The sequence below is a fragment of the Lytechinus variegatus genome, chromosome 3 (genome assembly GCF_018143015.1).
Source record: "Lytechinus variegatus isolate NC3 chromosome 3, Lvar_3.0, whole genome shotgun sequence".
In the NCBI taxonomy this organism is placed as follows: domain Eukaryota; kingdom Metazoa; phylum Echinodermata; class Echinoidea; order Temnopleuroida; family Toxopneustidae; genus Lytechinus; species Lytechinus variegatus.
Genome location: NC_054742.1, coordinates 1317481 through 1336348, shown reverse-complemented (window position 1 = coordinate 1336348; position 18868 = coordinate 1317481). Strand labels below are relative to the sequence as shown.

The window sequence follows — 18868 nt, the reverse complement described above, 5'->3', positions numbered from 1 at the left end:
TAGCTTGTTAGTAAATAATATGCTCACTACTGAGCATTCTGATTTACTACACTGCGCTATACTTACCTATACCATCTCATCAAATTGCTAGAATAGCACGGAAAAACTGGAGGAGGGGCAGAAACGAGACCCTTTCCAGACAAGTAGGCAAAACAATGATAAAGAAACTGATTAACTATAAAATGGAGTAGTCTCCCAACTGGAGAAGCTACTCTTGTAATAAAGGGATAAGAATCATCAACCACGTTAATGAAATATATCAACTGGAAATAGCCTAGGAAAAATTAGGACAAGACAAGAACCGCCAAGGCAAAACCTGTGTCTTGGCTATTACATCAAATAAGTAATAAGATACAAGATATTGAATAGGTCCAATAGGATGCCTGGAGGATCTCCTCCAAAGAGGTACCCTGAAAAGTGCCCAAGATGCTGCTATGCCCCGTGAATCGTGGGCTCTAAAGGATCCTGATAAAATGGCATTTTCTCCATCTGACCTGATCCCCTGCACTAACCTTCGAGAAATTGTAATTGGATTAACAGGGCTGTGAGGTTCTATTGAACTAATGAACAGTTGGTGGGAAGTGCGAATGTACTTTAATCAATGTACCACTTTAAGGCACGTACGGGACAACATAACCTATCTTCGGAAACTGACGAGAGACTGTAAAATCACATTGTTCACCCCAGGACTTGAACCTGGGACTCCAAGGACGCTAGTCAAGTGCGTTATCCATTCAGCCATGATATCCCCCTAATAGTTGGAAGAACATCACAGGATTTAGGGGTTTCTATTTCTTAGCTAGGAAATCAGGTCTAGGGATCAAGCGGACTCTGTCCTTCTCCCAACGAATATGACCCGGTCTCACCGTGGTGTATGAAGCAAACTACGTCTTAGACTTGAAGCTATAGTCAACAAGAAGGCTGTCTTAATGGAAAGATCAAGAAGGGAGCAATTATGGGTTTAAAGGGGAATTTGGCTAGGGCACCGAAGGACTCTTGGCAGGTTCCAATTGGGGAAGAGTCTTCGGCTGGGAGGAATCTGTTAAGAAGGATCTTGTTAGTCTGGTAAGGACAGCTGAATTGAGGTAGTTTCCCTATTATAGAAGCCTGAATGAATGGCTGCTATGGTTGACCAGTAACCCCTTATAAAAGAGACTGATAAACCTTCATCAAATAATAAAGGAAATAAATCTGCTATCTGACTTAAAGAGGCAGAAATTGGATCAATTTGTAAACTGCCACACCATCTGAAGTATCTCTGGAGTCTAGAATCATGAGTGTTCTAATTATGATGTATATTCATGCATTCATTGTTTTCTTAAAATTTCAATGAGCTTCTCTTGTTTACAAATGACATTATGCAAATTTCCTGTAGAAAAAATTTTACGACACTGATGGATTTCAATATAGTTACGATGAATTGGACGATTGATTGGATCAATCGTAACTCTTTGTAAGACAGGGCCCTGGTTTGAGAACAAACCTGTCATATCATAAGATATAACCTTTCTGGTGGAATCCCTAACAAATCTAGAATTGTCTTTTCTATCCTTTTCAAATAGTTATTTTGGATGGAGACCTCTTTACACAGCACTTGCTCAACCCTTTTGATAGTTGTTTTATTTTTTTATCCACATTGCGCAGCACTCAATCCAAGAGAGATGAATGGGTACCTGGCAGGACTTTATTCCTCGAAACCCCAGGGTAATAATATCCAGGTCTTTGGACATAATGTGATATGTGCTAAACAAGAACTGATTTATTATCATTAACCAATTCCTGATGAAAGTTGCAGGCAAAATATATGAGATACCATATTGGCCTTCAATTTGATGTAGGCAAAAAATTGACCACCCCTTGTACACTTTCAGAACCAGTTAGTTGGATCAGTTGGTAGAATGTACTTCTCACAAACAGGTGTGGGGGGGGGTATTTGCTACCACCCTGTTCGGCGTTCAACATTTAGAGTATAGAGCCTCATCAGTCTGGAGCTGCACAGTGGCTGCCGGGCTCACAATAAATTGGGTAAAAAGAATTATGGAATATTTCTAAACTCAGATTTCTATTACGAACATTAAAATATTATCTTAATCACAATCCCTGATTGAGAACTCTGGGATTGTATGGGAATCTTTATCATTGGAACACACAGTAGATTTATGTCATAAAAATTTCCAAGGAGAAGCTGATATCATTGTGGCAAGTGTGGTAGAAACTGATGGACAATAGCAGCAATTCTTAAGGGTTCACCACCCTCAGGCCTTGGTTTGAGATCTCAAGACTGTCTGAGCATCCAAAGACCACTCCATAAACCACATCTACAAGTTACTTCTGTCATTGCTTCATAAGCCAAAAATATGTAGATATATACCTCAGATGCCACAAAATTATCAAGATTACTAGGTCTACATTCTATACAAGTGAACGCAACTTTGTAAGTAACCCAAGTTTGGCAAGTTTTACCATTATGCCTGTATGATTTGCCTGGTATGATTTTGACAACCTCATCCATTACCAATATTTCTTCCTTTCTATGTTCTTCTGATATGAAAGGGTAGTTTTTTTTTTTTTTGTTTTTTTTTTTGGCACATGAACACCTCAATATTACATATTGCTGTGGACTTGGAACAGATTTCAAATAATGAAAAGTAAAGGCAAAGAAATAGTCTTCTCCCTACTGCTTGTGGGGAAGGGTTAGTGTTAGATTGTCATAAGTCCCGGTTATGAGTGGGGGCCCTGAATTTGGTGCATTGAAAGAACGCCTGGCAGCCCCGTCCCCCACCATGAGGATTCCTATGACTTTCCCAGCGGCCCCTTTCATTCCTGGCGTCGCTACCAGAGCGAGGGAAGAGGGGGATGACCCTTTAAGTTCCTTATAGGTCTAGGAGGGTATGGAGCTAGAGCTAGCGTATGGAGGTCTCTGGTCTGGGCCTGGCCCTGGACTAGGGCCTGGCGGACTAGGTCTACTCGAGGAGAGCTAATAAAATGTCTTGTCAGCTGTGGTGTTGGCTGAAAAAGACTTGTGCAATACTTCTTGAAAGTGTCCATAAACAAGTCCTTACCTTCGCAAGGAAGCTTATTGAGAATGAGAAGTCCAGCTCAGTAGCTGCCCCTTTCTCAATCATCTTGAGAGCATCTAGTCTTTAGCCCTCCTTGCCCTTGTGCATAGCAGTGTTGATTGCTGCTTGCTCATACTGGAGATCAGCGATTTTGTGACTCTAGCAATAAGTTCTTGTCATTGGTAGAGACTCAGTCCAAGCCGCTCAGCTTCACTACGAGCGGATATCAGATACCCCTAGTACATCGCGAAAACCATACCGCTCCGGGCGGCCACGTCCAGCGCTGCAACTGTAAGCTGATAGTCGGCTGAGTGGTAACCAGTGCCGCGGCGAGGGTTACGGCCCGATCTAGTCTTCCTCGCTCCCGCATCCCCGACACGGAAAGCAACGTCCGGGGCCGAAGGGATGCACAAAAAATCCTCAAAGTCTTGAGCGGCAAACCGTAGAGTTCGAGACTTCTTTACTGATGGGTATAAGCCGAGAGTGTTGCTTATCTGGGAGCGGACTTCCCGAAAGCAGGATCTCTATACGGAACGTCCATCTTGATCGCAGACGGACGAGTTCAGGCGGAAGATTGACTTCTCTCTCGCTCATTATTCGCTACGTACGTATACGCTACTGGTATACTGTTTTCGGCCCGAAGATGAGGGCAGTATTTAAAAGGCATGTTCCCACTAGTCGGAGTATCGCGTTTGAGTAAGCCAGAACTCTCTCGTACCCCTAATGGTGAATCTCTTCGATCGAATCCCATTTGCTGGGCAGCTTTCAGGGAATGCAAGGAGCTGCTACACTGTTAGAAAATTTATCCTTAAAATAAAAGAAGTTCCTGCAGCAGAGTCTGTTCTGTTGAATTGCAGAAAAGTTCCTGTTTAATGAATTTACAGAATGATTCTGTTATTGCTTTCTGCATAATCTTCTGTTTATTTTCTGTAAAATCACGTTTTTTTACAGTGTATAAGAATTTGATGGGGGGAAATCGCCCCCAATCTCTTCTAATGAATTGGGTCGGTGGTAATCGAATTCCGAATCAGATTCTCCCACGATGGAAAACTATTATCTACGGCTAGTACGAGGCGAGTTATCATTAGCCCCAACTCCGCGATCTGTATGAGGCGATCTAGGCCTCTCTCTCTACGTCTAGAGCATTGAATTATGGTCTAGAATGAGTCGAGTTTTCATTAGCTCATTGTCTCGGGCGGCTAGGGGTCGGGATGGGTCGATTGCAGCACCCGATGGGGGAGGATCGCCTGCAAGGCTTCCAAGATCCAACTACTACAATTGTTAATAATTTCTCTTAATTATTATTATTTTAGACCGCATGTACGTAGAATAGATCTTAATTCCAAAGCACTGTATGAACTCCTGCACAATTCTACAAGTACGATGATACACCAACCTGGTGGACTGTACTATAGATAACTGATGATGACCCGTCTCGGCGGGGTCTGGCAATGAATGGACTGACCGGTCACAATCCCGGGCCAGTCGAAGCTTCATATAAAATATAGGGGTTGTAGTGGGTCGTTAACTCGAGCCTGATTGTCATTAGAACACGAGTGGTCATCGCGAGGCTTCTTCTTGCCTGCCCTGTACTCTTTGATGAGGAGTTACCACGATCGGAAGGAGTGTAAACAGCCTCTTCTGATTTATCCGTACCCTTGTCTACCTCCCGCCTAAGGGGCTGGGTGTCTGATTGTGTAGTGTCATTAGCCGGCGTTGTCTTGGCCGGGTTATAAGTGTTAGACTTCTTATTCTTCGGCTTTATCTTGGCCGCCTTATCATCGTGCTGTTATTATTTCTCGGCTTTGTCTTGACCGAGATAATGGCCCTCGGCTTTATCTTGACCGAGTTGATCTCCCCTTTTTATTGAGATCTTTAGGGTTGGAAAATAATAATGTTTATTTCAGTTATTTCTTCAGACATCGTGATTCATAAAAAAAATTTGCGCGGTGGCTAAACGTTTCGAGTGTACTCAACGACGTCGCGGTAACGAAAGAGGAGGCTTATATGTGGCGAGGGGGTTTTATGGGTCTCGTCCCGTGACGGGTTTCCCAGGCTATCTGATTGCAGTTAGCCTCTTTCGGGGAGTTTTTTACCGGTGGCTATTCGAGTCAGGGTAACGAATAAACTACTCTTATGTTAAATAGTTCTATATTTTTAATTTGTAGTTTATATATTCTTAGAGTGTAACCTCGATGAGTTATATCAGGGCTCGACACTAGCGGCGGTCCGACGGTCCAAGACCGGTAAAAATCGCTGTCCGGCCAGTAGATTTTCAGAAATTGGAAGATTTACTGGTCCGACATGACCAGTAAAAAATATCATTGTCGGGCCAGTAATTTTTCCAAAAATAGCAAGATTTAAGGGTCCGGCATGACCAGTAATAAAAACCATTGTTGGCCAATAACTTTTCCAGAAATGGTCAAATTCACAGCAAACCATTTCCCCCCGTTAAATTTTGCCATCCACACACAGAATACACACAGAATGAATCGCACGTAATGTATATTACAGCATGCATACAGTGCAGTGTACATGTAGTTAGCCACACAACTCACATGGTAAATTCTCCACTGCCCGCACGAACGAAGCCTGGCTAATAAACTCTGGCAGAAATCTCTCACAGAGCTGTCAAAATTCAAGGTTCATACTCATGAAAGGCTCTTATAATGTCCATATTTCCTAAAAATTGTAGCAACTCTGTCATTTCTGAGCAGTAAAAGGAGAAATTTTCACTTCTGTTTTGGTTCCAATAGATCGGGTTTCGGGTGATATCGTCTGAATACATAATAGCCCCACATATGCATTTATGTGTGTGTTGATAAACTTGGTATCTGTCTTTATTTCTTAGCTATTTTAATTGAGCCAAAAAGAAACTGATAAATTATTTATGATAATAGTTTTAGCTTTCTTCCTATCTTTCTTTCCTTCTTAATCTTTCTTTGTTTCTTCCCTCGATTTTTTTGTTACTGTCTTTTCTTTTAATTTCCCTTTTTCTTTAATTCATTTTTTCTTTCTATCCTTTTATAAAATATTTTCTATATTTTCTTTTTCTCCCTCTTTCTTTCTGACATTTTCTTTCTTTAGTTTTTGAGTCCATCCATCCTATATTCATCTCTTCTTCCTTTCTTTCCTTCCTTCTTTTTACCCCTTTCTTCATTCTTTGTTTCTTTCTTCCATCCATCATTTTATTTACCCTTTCTTTTTTTATTTCTTTTCTCAGCCCTTTCTTTATTACATTCATTCCTTCCTTCTGTCTTCTTTCCTTTTTCCCTTTCTTAATTATATCCTTTTACCTTCCTTTCTTTTTTTGACTGCTTGCTTCCTTTATTCTTTCATTCCTTCCTTTCTTTGTCTCTCGGTCTTTCTTTTTTTTTATGATTGCTTGCTTCTTTCTTTCCTTCCTTCCTTTATTTATTTCTTTCCTTCTATCTATCATTTTACCTTTCCGTCATTTCTTCCTTAATTCCTTCCCTCCTTCAATCCTTCCTTTCTTTCTTTTGTCTGTCTTTCCATCTCTCCTTTTACCCTTTCTTTTTTATTGCTTCTTCTTTCTTTAATTCCTTTACTACTTTCTGGATTTGTTATTTCTTTCTGTATTGCTTGCTTCATTTCCTTCCTTCATTTCTTTCTTTCTTTCAGTCTTTCTTATATTTGTTCCTTCTTTATTCCTTCCTTTCCTTTAGTTCTATTTTTTTCTTCCTTCACATCTATCCTTTCTTTACCTTTTTTTCTTCCTTCCTTTCTTTTATTCTTTCTTTTCCTTCCTTCCTTTTTTTCTTTCTTTCTTCGTTTCTGTCTTTCTTCGTTTCGGTCTTGCTTTCTTTTTGTCCTTCATTTCCTTCATTTTTTTTTGGGGGGGGGGGGTAACGGAAGGCTAGAAAAATAAACTTGCGCCTTTTCTTAATGTTTTCTTTATTTTGGGGGACCAGTAGATTTTAGGTTCGGACCAGTAAAAATTTGAAAAACTGGGTATCTACTGGTCCGACATGAATAGGTTGGACCAGTAGAAAAAATGTGTTAGTGTGGAGCCCTGGTTATATAGCCCCAAACTTTAGACTCTGGATTGACAAAAGTGCTGGTGTTATAACAAATGGGAGCCCACACGGACACTTTACTGTCGGTGAATGGGGATTAAAGTAAAATGTCAGAGATTGTTGAATAAATCCCCAGAAACGACGGTTATTCCTGTCTACTAAAATGCATGCCAATCTGGTTAAGTTACAAATTTAAATAACCAAGACACATCATAATTTGATATGTGCCGCAAAAGAACTGTTATTATCGTTTGTCATTATTATCATCAAAGAAAACAAGTTTTCATTAATATGACAATAGAAAAAAATAGATAAATAAACCACAATCCAGACAGCTGTAATGGCAATTTCGTTCACAAGTCAAGCTTCAGAATTAGTGATATTCATTGATGTCATTAGTTTGTCTAATTGCAAAGCCGATACCATCTACAGGTGTGTAGTTGAACGCCAGGGGGCTGGAGGACTGAGAAAAATAAGAAAATCTTAAAAAATTATCTGTAAAAGCAGATTTTTCAGTCTAGAATTCAACTTATGTATGGAGTACAAGAGAAATTATGAATGCATTAATGACTAAAATAGCTTGCAGACTACATCGCAACTTTCAGTCTCTGTTTTGTCAGTCGTTCCAGCAGTTCCACTGGACGGCATCTTGCTTCACCTCCTCCATAAACAGAAGTCACTTTCCACTTTGTCTAAACAGGTGTCCTACCAGACAGGGTCCTTTGTCCGGACGAGAGAGCGATTTCAAGAGCTTTGCAAGCAATACTTCATAAAATTGTTTGAAGTAGTGTCAGACAATGTAACAAAGCATAAACCTTCAAAATTACTGGCATCATTTGATGGTTACATGTTGAAAAACGCAGAGCAATAGATTGTTTTTATCTGCTAGGTGACCTATTTAATGCAGGGAGCCTATATATAGTCACGTATTGTATTACCGGACACTATCATATTTCCGGACGCGCATGTTACTGCGTACGAAATCAATTTCGTACCGTAAGACTTCCGCAGTTCAATTTCACAGATCAATTCAAAGAACAAGTTTGCAAAAACAAGGCCAAAAAATCCAACTTTTACCTTATTTTTCTCTAAAATGACAGAAAATGCTTAAAATATAGTTTTGCATTAACAATTGATCCCAATTGATCTATTTTCTGATGGCAAAACGGACCTAATTTCGGGCCTGATTCGCCGAATTTCAATCTCGTCCGCTCCGTCGATATCAGATCGTCGACGGCTAGTTCTCAAGGTATACCCCGGCCGTCCGTGCGCGAGGTAGATAGAGAGCCGTCAACGATCGTCTGCGCACGAGAACTTGACTGAGGGTCACGATATGAACGAGCATTAATACTGGAAAGTGCCATATCGAACACGCAATCAAAAAAAAATTAAAAAATGAAATTAGTTAGCAAACACCAATTTATTACAAAGATCTGCTCAAAATCGATATAAGAAAGCAAACAAAAACTTAGAATTTACTCATGAGATGATATATCATGAAAAAATCACACCAACTCTTTCTTACATCATTATAATCAAGAATATTTTTACCCGTCCGTCGCGCGTCCGGAATTATGATGTAATTTGTTACGCACGAAAATAATTGTTTTTCGCGGAGGGGTATGCGGCAAGTGCGGTGCAAAGAAAACGGTTGGAAAATATAAAATAATTTCATCATATTCATAATTTTCAGAATATTTGGAATAGCAAGGTATAATTTTTCTTCATTGTATTTCCTCTGGTTGTCATTTTTAAAGCACTGAAATAAAGGTGTCCGGCAATAGGATACACTGCCATATGTAGGCCTAAACAAATTAATCGATTTTCACTGTAAATAGAGCCTTTCCATCAAAATATGGGACTATGAATGACTAAAATTTTGAAAACAATTAAAATATAACATAATTAGTAATCAACACCACCTCGCCCTAAGGGCAATTTCATAACAAAATAAGATAGATCTATAAATAGTACTGTAACGATCCCGCAACAAGGATCGTGACGTAAACAATCAGCCCTGCGCATGACTATTGTTTACTCATTATTCATAGCTGTCGCGAGAACTCATTCAACCGTGAGTATTATGTCTTTCGGTTATTATTAGAAATTACTTGAGATTTCATATTCTAAAATGATTAATGTATTAGCTAGTTTTGTAAATGAGGCCTGAGTTTTTAATGAAGAAATGTTAGGAGATAAGTTGATTTGCAGTTTTTATGATCGAATTGGTGTAGATATAGATTGAATAATTCATCGCTGGCTGTGTTTATGAACGTACATAATTCGCATAAGAGCACAGCCGGCGTATTTGCATAAGTGCGGATGAGCGTTTGGAATGCACAGTACGTCCGATCGCAGCGCTGGTCGATTTTGATAGATTTTTGACTATTTCATATCTTTTTGATTATTGATATGAATTGTTCTGTATATATTTCAGTGCAAAAAGATATATCCTTTTGGAAATGTATCGACTTATTGAATGTTTTGTAGTAATAAACGAGAAATTGTGAATAAACTGGCTTCGATAAAGCACAGTTCGAGTTCTCTGTACATTATACGCTGCGCGTAGACGTGTGTGTGCTATCCAAACCCGCTCGGCGCACTGTTTTCACCTACGTCCGCAATTTGTCCATATAAATAAGATACGTTTAGTCGCCGGGGCTGGCACAAACAACGGAAATCTGACTGCGGAAGGCTTGCCACGGGGAAGACTTGGAAAACTTGGAAAGGTAAACAGACGCAGGAAACAAGCCTATAGCCAAGGCATATAGACGCTGGAAACCTCGATATGAATTGAATTAAGTCCCTATATTGACCCGTATGTTTGAATATGAGAATTCCCCAATAGAGGTCCAGATTAATAAAAGTATAGATCTTGCTATGATATAAATTTTCTTAATAATTATTTTGGGCGAGCGACCTGAAGTAAATAGTCTAGGAATCAATCTCTTCGTATATATCGACGCCGGAATTAACAGACGTGGAAACGATCGAATGTCGAGACTGGGAAGCTGGAAATAGATGTTTTTCTCTTAAGCTAGACGCCGGTTATAGATTTGGAAAATTCTTATACTTGGATGCCCAAAATAAAAGTTTAATAATTAGCCCTTATTTCTCTGATAACAAAAACATCTTAGAGCTTATCTAAATATTAGACATTGTTTACCTGTAACAGTGGCGAGTAAAGTACATGTATATATTTATGCAATTTGAATAATAAAGTGCACCATTTTTCTTTTTGCCATTGAAACTAAAATCTGAGTCACAAACCCTTGTGTCTTAATTTCTTTGCTGTGTACCCCCATAGTCATATATTTTGACGAAACGACCCTTAATTGCAAATAAACTATAGCGAGCCGCTCTAGCATTTTCTTCCACTCTTATTATAATTATCTTGGAAACTGCATGCTCGGAAAATATTGAGATAGACAAAAAATGGAAATAGAGAAAAGCTCAGGTGATCCACCACAGACTGAACACCATCCTGACGTAGAGGTCGGAATGGAAGAAATAAGCGAGAGCGGCGGCCGCTACAAAATTGGTGTCAGAAGTGGGATAAACATGGCGGGGGTACCGCACAGAGAGAGGGAAATAGATGAGCTAAGTTGTTCCTCTGAAGAAATAATGTCTAATGCAATAAGCTCAAAGATAGATAATAGAACAGAGAAGACACAGAGTCGCATTATGAAGCAATTATCAAACTTAATGGCCCAAATGATGAATCTGAGTAAGAAGACAAAAAGAAGGAGAAGACGTGCAGGTCCAGACTCTACCACAGAGGAAATGTCAGACTCCTTGGACGATAGTGAAGTGGAATTCGTTTTCAAACCAACTAGACGACCGGAAAACGTCCAAGAACTAGATACTAAACACGAGGAAGGAAAATCAGATGTCGAGAAAATGCCGGAACTGGAAGAAACTAACAAACCACAGGCAAATAATAAATCTAGCTTCAAAGAGATGAAAGCTCAGGAAATTAACACCCGTCCACTAATCATGCCGGACAAGTATGATGGGAGTACGGACTGGGAAGATTACAGTTCTCATTTCGAATCTTGTTGTGGAATTAACAACTGGAATGATGAAGAATCAGCTAAGTACCTTGCCGCAAGCTTAAGAGGACCAGCCCTGAGACTTTTAGGAGAACAGAGGGGGAAAAAGTGGAACTTTGAAGAAATAAAGGATGTATTATCATTCAGGTTCTCTTCTGCAAAGCAAGCAGAAAGCTATTTGATGGAACTCAGGAATCGTAGGAGACGTCAGGGAGAATCACTCCAAGAATTAGGTCGTCACATTAGAGAACTAACTGCTAAAGCATACCCAAACTTCGACAGTCAGGGAATTGATAGGTTGGCTAGAATTCATTTTACGGATGCTATTCGCAGTAGTGAGATTCGCATGGGGATATTTCATGCTAAGGCAACTAGCCTAGATGAAATGATTCGAGCAGCAATTACAAGTGAAACGTTTCTACAGACGGAAGCTGAGCGAAATGGGTGGAAGAAGCCTGCCTATAATAGAGGGATTGTCTCTGATATTGATCTGGAAAAGATAATCAAAGATGAAGTTGCCAAAGCCATAGGACAAGCTATGGAAAACCGACCCGAGAATGAGAGAGTAGTGGAAGATGTCAGGAAAGTTAGAACCAAACAGATACCAAACCAACCAACGCGTGATGAGAAGATACTGAGATGCTTCTATTGTGATCAACCTGGCCACTTTGCGAGGGAATGTCGCAAGAAACAACGGGATGTACAAAGACAAAACTTAAACCAAGTTGACACGCCTTGGCCAAAACAAACCAGAGCTAATCGTCATTACCAGTCAAACGACCAGTGGTCGTCCCAACGGGTCATGGGTCGGCCAGAAGCCCAGAATTAGACAGGACCCAAAGAAATCAGAAGACAAGTTTCGTACCAAGTATAAATCATAACATTGATGGTCTCTATGTTCCAATACATATTCAGGATAAAGAATACAAGTTTTTAATTGATACTGGTGCGTCAGACTCTTACATTTCAAGACGAGTCTATGAACAATTAGATGAAAGGCAAAGGCCTCCACTGCAAAATCGAGATGTAGTTGCATTTTTAGCAGATGGTTCGCCATTAGCCATATTTGGAGCAATAACTCATGAGATGACGATAGGCCCTAACAAAGGACTAATAACTGTACTGGTAGCAGATGTTAGTAGCGATGGAATACTCGGTTTGGATAACCTCACTAAGATGGGAGCCAGTATTGATCTTAATAATTTCCAACTAACTACAAAATGGGGAAAAGTCGATTGCAGTAATGAAACTGGCAAGAAGTTATTCTGTCGTATAGTTGCGTCAGAAACCACTACTATCCCAGCGGGTAACGAAGCTGTGATCCTTGGAACAACTAAAGAAAGAATCAAACCAAACACATTGGGCTTAATAGAGGCTGGAAACGCCCAACACCAACTTATGAAGAAAGGTATCATTACTGCAAGGGCATTAATCACAATGGGCGAGGATTTGGTGCCTGTTAGAGTATTTAACCCTTCTTCATCAAACAAGGTCATAATGAAGAATACACCTATCGCTACCATGACAGAAATAGATAGGAATGAGATCCAAGAAGTTCCCAAGTACACCACTGTTAGTGATGGAATGGTACAAGACCACTTAAGAGACCTACTAAACAGAAGTAAAGAAGGAGTGCCAACTGAGTATCATCACGAAATAGAAAAGTTATTGACAGAATTTCAAGATATCTTTTCCAAGGGAGATGACGATATTGGAAGAACAAATCTGGTTCAACACAAGATTGATACTGGAACTCAGAGACCTATCAGACAACGCCCACGCAAACACCCATTTGGACAAAGAGAAGAAATCAAGAAGCAAGTAGATGATCTACTTGCAAAGGAACTTATCGAACCAACTGACAGTCCTTGGGCTTCAAACATTGTGCTCGTCAAGAAAAAGGATGGATCCCAGCGATTCTGTGTAGATTATCGACAGCTGAATGCTGCCACAATCAAAGACGCATATCCCTTACCTAGGATAGACGAAACTTTGGACGCTCTGTCAGGAGCAAAGTGGTTCTCAACCCTGGACTTGGCAAGTGGGTATTGGCAAGTAGCCTTAGATAAAGATGCAAAGGCAAAGTCCGCTTTCCTGGCTGACGGGGGACTCTACTCATGGAATGTGATGCCTTTTGGTCTTTGTAATGCCCCAGCAACATTCGAGAGGTTAATGGACAAAGTTCTAACGGGACTCCACTGGCAGACGTTACTTGTATATTTGGATGACTTGATCATATTTGGAAAGTCCGTAGAAGAGGAACTATGCCGACTACGAGAAGTATTTCACCGACTACGACAAGCCAACTTGAAGTTAAAACCGAAGAAATGCCATCTGTTCAAACGGAAAGTCGACTACCTAGGACATGTAGTCTCAGATGAAGGTGTTTCAACACAAGACGAGAAGATTGATGCTGTGCGATCATGGCCTACACCTCGGAATGTGAAAGAAGTTCGAAGTTTCTTAGGACTTGCATCCTATTATAGACGATTTGTTGAGGGTTTTGCAACCATTGCTAAACCGCTTCATCAATTGACAGAGAAGGGTCGTGCCGGACAGTTCATATGGAGTTCTGTCTGCCAGGCCGCTTTTGATGAACTCAAGCAAAGACTGATCTCAGCACCAATCTTAGCATATCCAAGTACCGAAGGAGAGTTCATACTGGATACTGACGCAAGCAAGGAGGGAATAGGCGGGGTGCTGTCACAAGTACAAGACGGGAAGGAGAGAGTGATCGCTTATGGGAGCAAAGTTCTTAGCAAGGCGGAACGCAATTATTGTGTCACCCGTAGAGAACTTTTGGCGGTTGTTACATACTTGAAGCATTTCAAGCAATATCTGTATGGTAGACATGTCAAAGTAAGGACAGATCACGGAGCATTAAGATGGCTAACCAACTTTAAGCAACCAGAGGGACAGTTAGCCAGATGGCTAGAGGTTATAGCCGCTTATGACACTGAAATAATTCATAGAGCTGGAAGAAGTCATGGCAATGCTGATGCGCTTTCAAGGCGTCCGTGCAGACAGTGTGGAAGAGAGAATGATTGCGGAATTGAGCATTCAGACACTAACTGCAGACGCACTTGTGTTATTCAGATGACCGACGTAACAGGTAATAACAGAGCTGAGATGAGGAAGGCTCAGCTTGAAGATACAGGTATTAAGCCGGTGATAGAAGCATTGGAACAAGTCAGGAAACCTACCAAGGAAGAGATGTCTTCTTTGTCTTTCAGAGCGAAGGTATTACTTGGGCACTGGGGACAGCTTGAGATGGTAGATGGGGTACTTTATCGGAACTGGGAGTCGGAAGATGGAAAAACTTCTAGACGGAGACTTGTGTTGCCAAAGCAAAGAGTACAAGAAGTACTGGAAGAGATTCACGGTGGCAGGCTAGGTGGACATTTAGGGTCCATGAAAACTTTGAGGAGTGCCCAGATTCGCTATTACTGGGTGGGCATGAAGGCAGATGTGAGGTCTTTCATTCGACAATGTTTGATGTGTGGGAAAAGGAAGTCCCATGGAAGAAAGAAAAGAGCGCCGCTACAACAGAGACGATCTGGTGGTCCATTGGAGAGGATTGCACTTGATATAATGGGACCCTTACCAACTACCGAAAATGAGAACAAGTACATATTAGTTGTGGCAGACTATTACACAAAGTTTGTGGAAGCATACGCCATCCGCAATGAACAAGCACATACTGTGGCAAATAAGCTAGTTGAGGAATTCATCTGTCGTTATGGGGTGCCAAAGGAAATACATTCAGATCAAGGTCGCAATTTTGAGTCTAAGTTATTCAAGGAAGTCTGCCAAATTCTTGGTATAAAGAAGACGAGAACCACCGCTTATAACCCGAAGTCTGATGGGATGGTGGAAAGATTCAATAGGACCTTGCTAGGGATGCTCGGAACGATGATAGATCCTGACAAGCATCAGAAAGATTGGGACAGATATGTTCCCTTTGCTACAGCCGCTTATAGAAGTGCGGTACATGAAACCACTCAAGAGACGCCAAATATGATGATGTTTGGGCGAGAGGTTACTCACCCAATGGACTTGTATGTTGATCAACACAAGGAAAATGAACTTGAAACTGACTACGCAGCCAATCTTCGAGACAGAATGGAGGAAATGTATTCTTCTGTGATGAAGGACGGGGACGCCAACTTGAGAAGACAGAAAAGGAACTATGATGCAACTATGTTTGGCGAGACCTTCAACGTTGGGCAATATGTTTGGCTACGGAACGATGTAAAGAAGAAGGGAGTGAGCCCTAAACTCGCAAACAAATGGGAAGGTCCATTTCGTGTGATGAGGAAGATGTCGGAGGTCACGTTTCGCATCCAGAAGAATCCTAGATGTCGTGCAAAGGTGGTCCACTTCGACAGGCTAAAGGGGTATGAAGGAACCGAACTATGTAACTGGAACCAGGTAACCGACCAGACCAATGATGAGGAAACCACAGACCAGAGTACAGAACGAGACGAGGGAAATGACGAAGAACCAACTGGAAGTGAGGAAGGATCTGGTCGCTATCCAAGACGAAGTCGCCGCCCTCCTAATTATTTTTATTGATTGTGTAATATATATGTATTTTCGCATTTTATATTATCATATATTTCTCTTCCATCTTTCATCTATTCCTACTGGCCTTTCTCTTTCTCCTACTTCCACTACTTTCCCAATCTCTTCATCTTTACTCTATCCTTCTTTTTCTGTATGTAAAATGAATTTGCAAATATGTTCACTTTTGTAACGCCACTGAGTAGAGTAATTAATAAACTTATAGTAGGAATTGGATACCAATGATTTCTTCCAAGTTCTAAAATTAATGCAGAAAAATTCACCACTGGAATGAGTGGAGTGAAATTGGTTTTATTTGGCAGAGTCAGACGCTGCTTCTTGAACTATAAGTATATGTGCTGAAAATTTAAAGTAATGTTTGATTGATCGGATGATGATGGTGATTGTATGGTGATGCCTATTTTAGTACAAAAGATTGAGAGAAGAGGTGAGCTATCAGAGTATTAAGAGTTAAGAAGCAATTGCTGACAATCTTCCAAATACCAACTTTTCTTTTGTTTGAATCTTTGTGACTATTCCTGTTAATGAATAAATTTGGCTGATGTAATGCTTAATATTTTACTTGGAAAAAGGACTTGGTTATCCATGTAGGTTTTGAAAATGCGAGGACGCATTTCGTAGAGAGGAGGGCTGTGTAACGATCCCGCAACAAGGATCGTGACGTAAACAATCAGCCCTGCGCATGACTATTGTTTACTCATTATTCATAGCTGTCGCGAGAACTCATTCAACCGTGAGTATTATGTCTTTCGGTTATTATTAGAAATTACTTGAGATTTCATATTCTAAAATGATTAATGTATTAGCTAGTTTTGTAAATGAGGCCTGAGTTTTTAATGAAGAAATGTTAGGAGATAAGTTGATTTGCAGTTTTTATGATCGAATTGGTGTAGATATAGATTGAATAATTCATCGCTGGCTGTGTTTATGAACGTACATAATTCGCATAAGAGCACAGCCGGCGTATTTGCATAAGTGCGGATGAGCGTTTGGAATGCACAGTACGTCCGATCGCAGCGCTGGTCGATTTTGATAGATTTTTGACTATTTCATATCTTTTTGATTATTGATATGAATTGTTCTGTATATATTTCAGTGCAAAAAGATATATCCTTTTGGAAATGTATCGACTTATTGAATGTTTTGTAGTAATAAACGAGAAATTGTGAATAAACTGGCTTCGATAAAGCACAGTTCGAGTTCTCTGTACATTATACGCTGCGCGTAGACGTGTGTGTGCTATCCAAACCCGCTCGGCGCACTGTTTTCACCTACGTCCGCAATTTGTCCATATAAATAAGATACGTTTAGTCGCCGGGGCTGGCACAAACAACGGAAATCTGACTGCGGAAGGCTTGCCACGGGGAAGACTTGGAAAACTTGGAAAGGTAAACAGACGCAGGAAACAAGCCTATAGCCAAGGCATATAGACGCTGGAAACCTCGATATGAATTGAATTAAGTCCCTATATTGACCCGTATGTTTGAATATGAGAATTCCCCAATAGAGGTCCAGATTAATAAAAGTATAGATCTTGCTATGATATAAATTTTCTTAATAATTATTTTGGGCGAGCGACCTGAAGTAAATAGTCTAGGAATCAATCTCTTCGTATATATCGACGCCGGAATTAACAGACGTGGAAACGATCGAATGTCGAGACTGGGAAGCTGGAAATAGATGTTTTTCTCTTAAGCTAGACGCCGGTTATATAGATTTGGAAAATTCTTATACTTGGATGCCCAAAATAAAAGTTTAATAATTAGCCCTTATTTCTCTGATAACAAAAACATCTTAGAGCTTATCTAAATATTAGACATTGTTTACCTGTAACAGTGGCGAGTAAAGTACATGTATATATTTATGCAATTTGAATAATAAAGTGCACCATTTTTCTTTTTGCCATTGAAACTAAAATCTGAGTCACAAACCCCTGTGTCTTAATTTCTTTGCTGTGTACCCCCATAGTCATATATTTTGACGAAACGACCCTTAATTGCAAATAAACTATAGCGAGCCGCTCTAGCATTTTCTTCCACTCTTATTATAATTATCTTGGAAACTGCATGCTCGGAAAATATTGAGATAGACAAAAAATGGAAATAGAGAAAAGCTCAGGTGATCCACCACAGACTGAACACCATCCTGACGTAGAGGTCGGAATGGAAGAAATAAGCGAGAGCGGCGGCCGCTACAGTACTATACTATAGTCTACTAACCAATTTATTTTAGGGGAATAGTCGTAAAAGGGTTGGATTAAGTTACTTGAAGTTGAAACTAAATGGTAAAATAATTGTATAATACTTGCATTAGCCAATATATAATATTTATTGACTACTATGCTAATGATGCTTGCCGCGCCAGTGGGGAGTAAAGCCTAGTAATAGTAGATGATGTTTACTCCCCAGACGCCAGCTCCAGGCTAGGTACGAGCGCCCGAAAGCCATGGCACGAGAGCAGCTGTATTAGGGCTAGGCAGCGCGATCGCGAGAATTCCTGGAACTCTTGCCATGCTCGTTAATAATTGCTATTAGATCATGAGTTGTCTTACCAATATCTGGTTGTGTTTTTCCCCCTTCAAGCAAGACTTCACCGTCTTCAGCTTCAACTCTTCAAATTTAGAGTAGAAATCTCGAGCTCTATTCGAGTACCGTACGCCCAGGGCCAGGCCCCAGTCTGCCTAACAATACCGTGGCGTCAGAGATATTTGTACGGCGGATATATGTATACGTACACTGATCTACCGTACTACTAGTATGTGATGCGCTGAGCTAGCTAGCTAGAGGGCGTCAACAGTACTACGGACTACGGTATAGCAAATAGCTATATGCAAAGGTACAGTTGGGCAAGAGCAGAGAAATTCAATCAGAACTTTTTTGTTATATTCTTGTAAAATACCATAAAAAATATATATAAAAAAAAGAATATCGATGAAACTTTTAGGAAAATCCATCAGAGAATAATTGATTAATAAGAAATCGTTATTTATGGTTTATTATGCCATAAAAGAGCAGCTGCCTTAAAATATTGTGAAATACATTTTTCTTTTGAGTGGGGCGGTCACCCCATTTTTTTTTTAAAAAGGACAAAGGAGCAAAAGGGAGCTATGTGGGTTTTCCTCATTTTTTCCTTAAAC

At 40.2% G+C, this 18868-nt stretch overlaps 1 protein-coding gene across 1 annotated transcript in view; it reads right to left on the bottom strand.

Moving 5' to 3' along the window:
- LOC121409931 (ATP-binding cassette sub-family B member 9-like) overlaps window positions 1–18439 on the bottom strand; it is a 52110-nt gene extending 33671 nt beyond the window's left edge. The window contains exon 1 of the mRNA XM_041601717.1: window positions 18284–18439. The gene's annotated coding sequence lies outside the window, so the exon portion shown is untranslated. The remainder of the gene's footprint in view (window positions 1–18283) is intronic.
- Window positions 18440–18868: the final 429 nt, after the last annotated feature.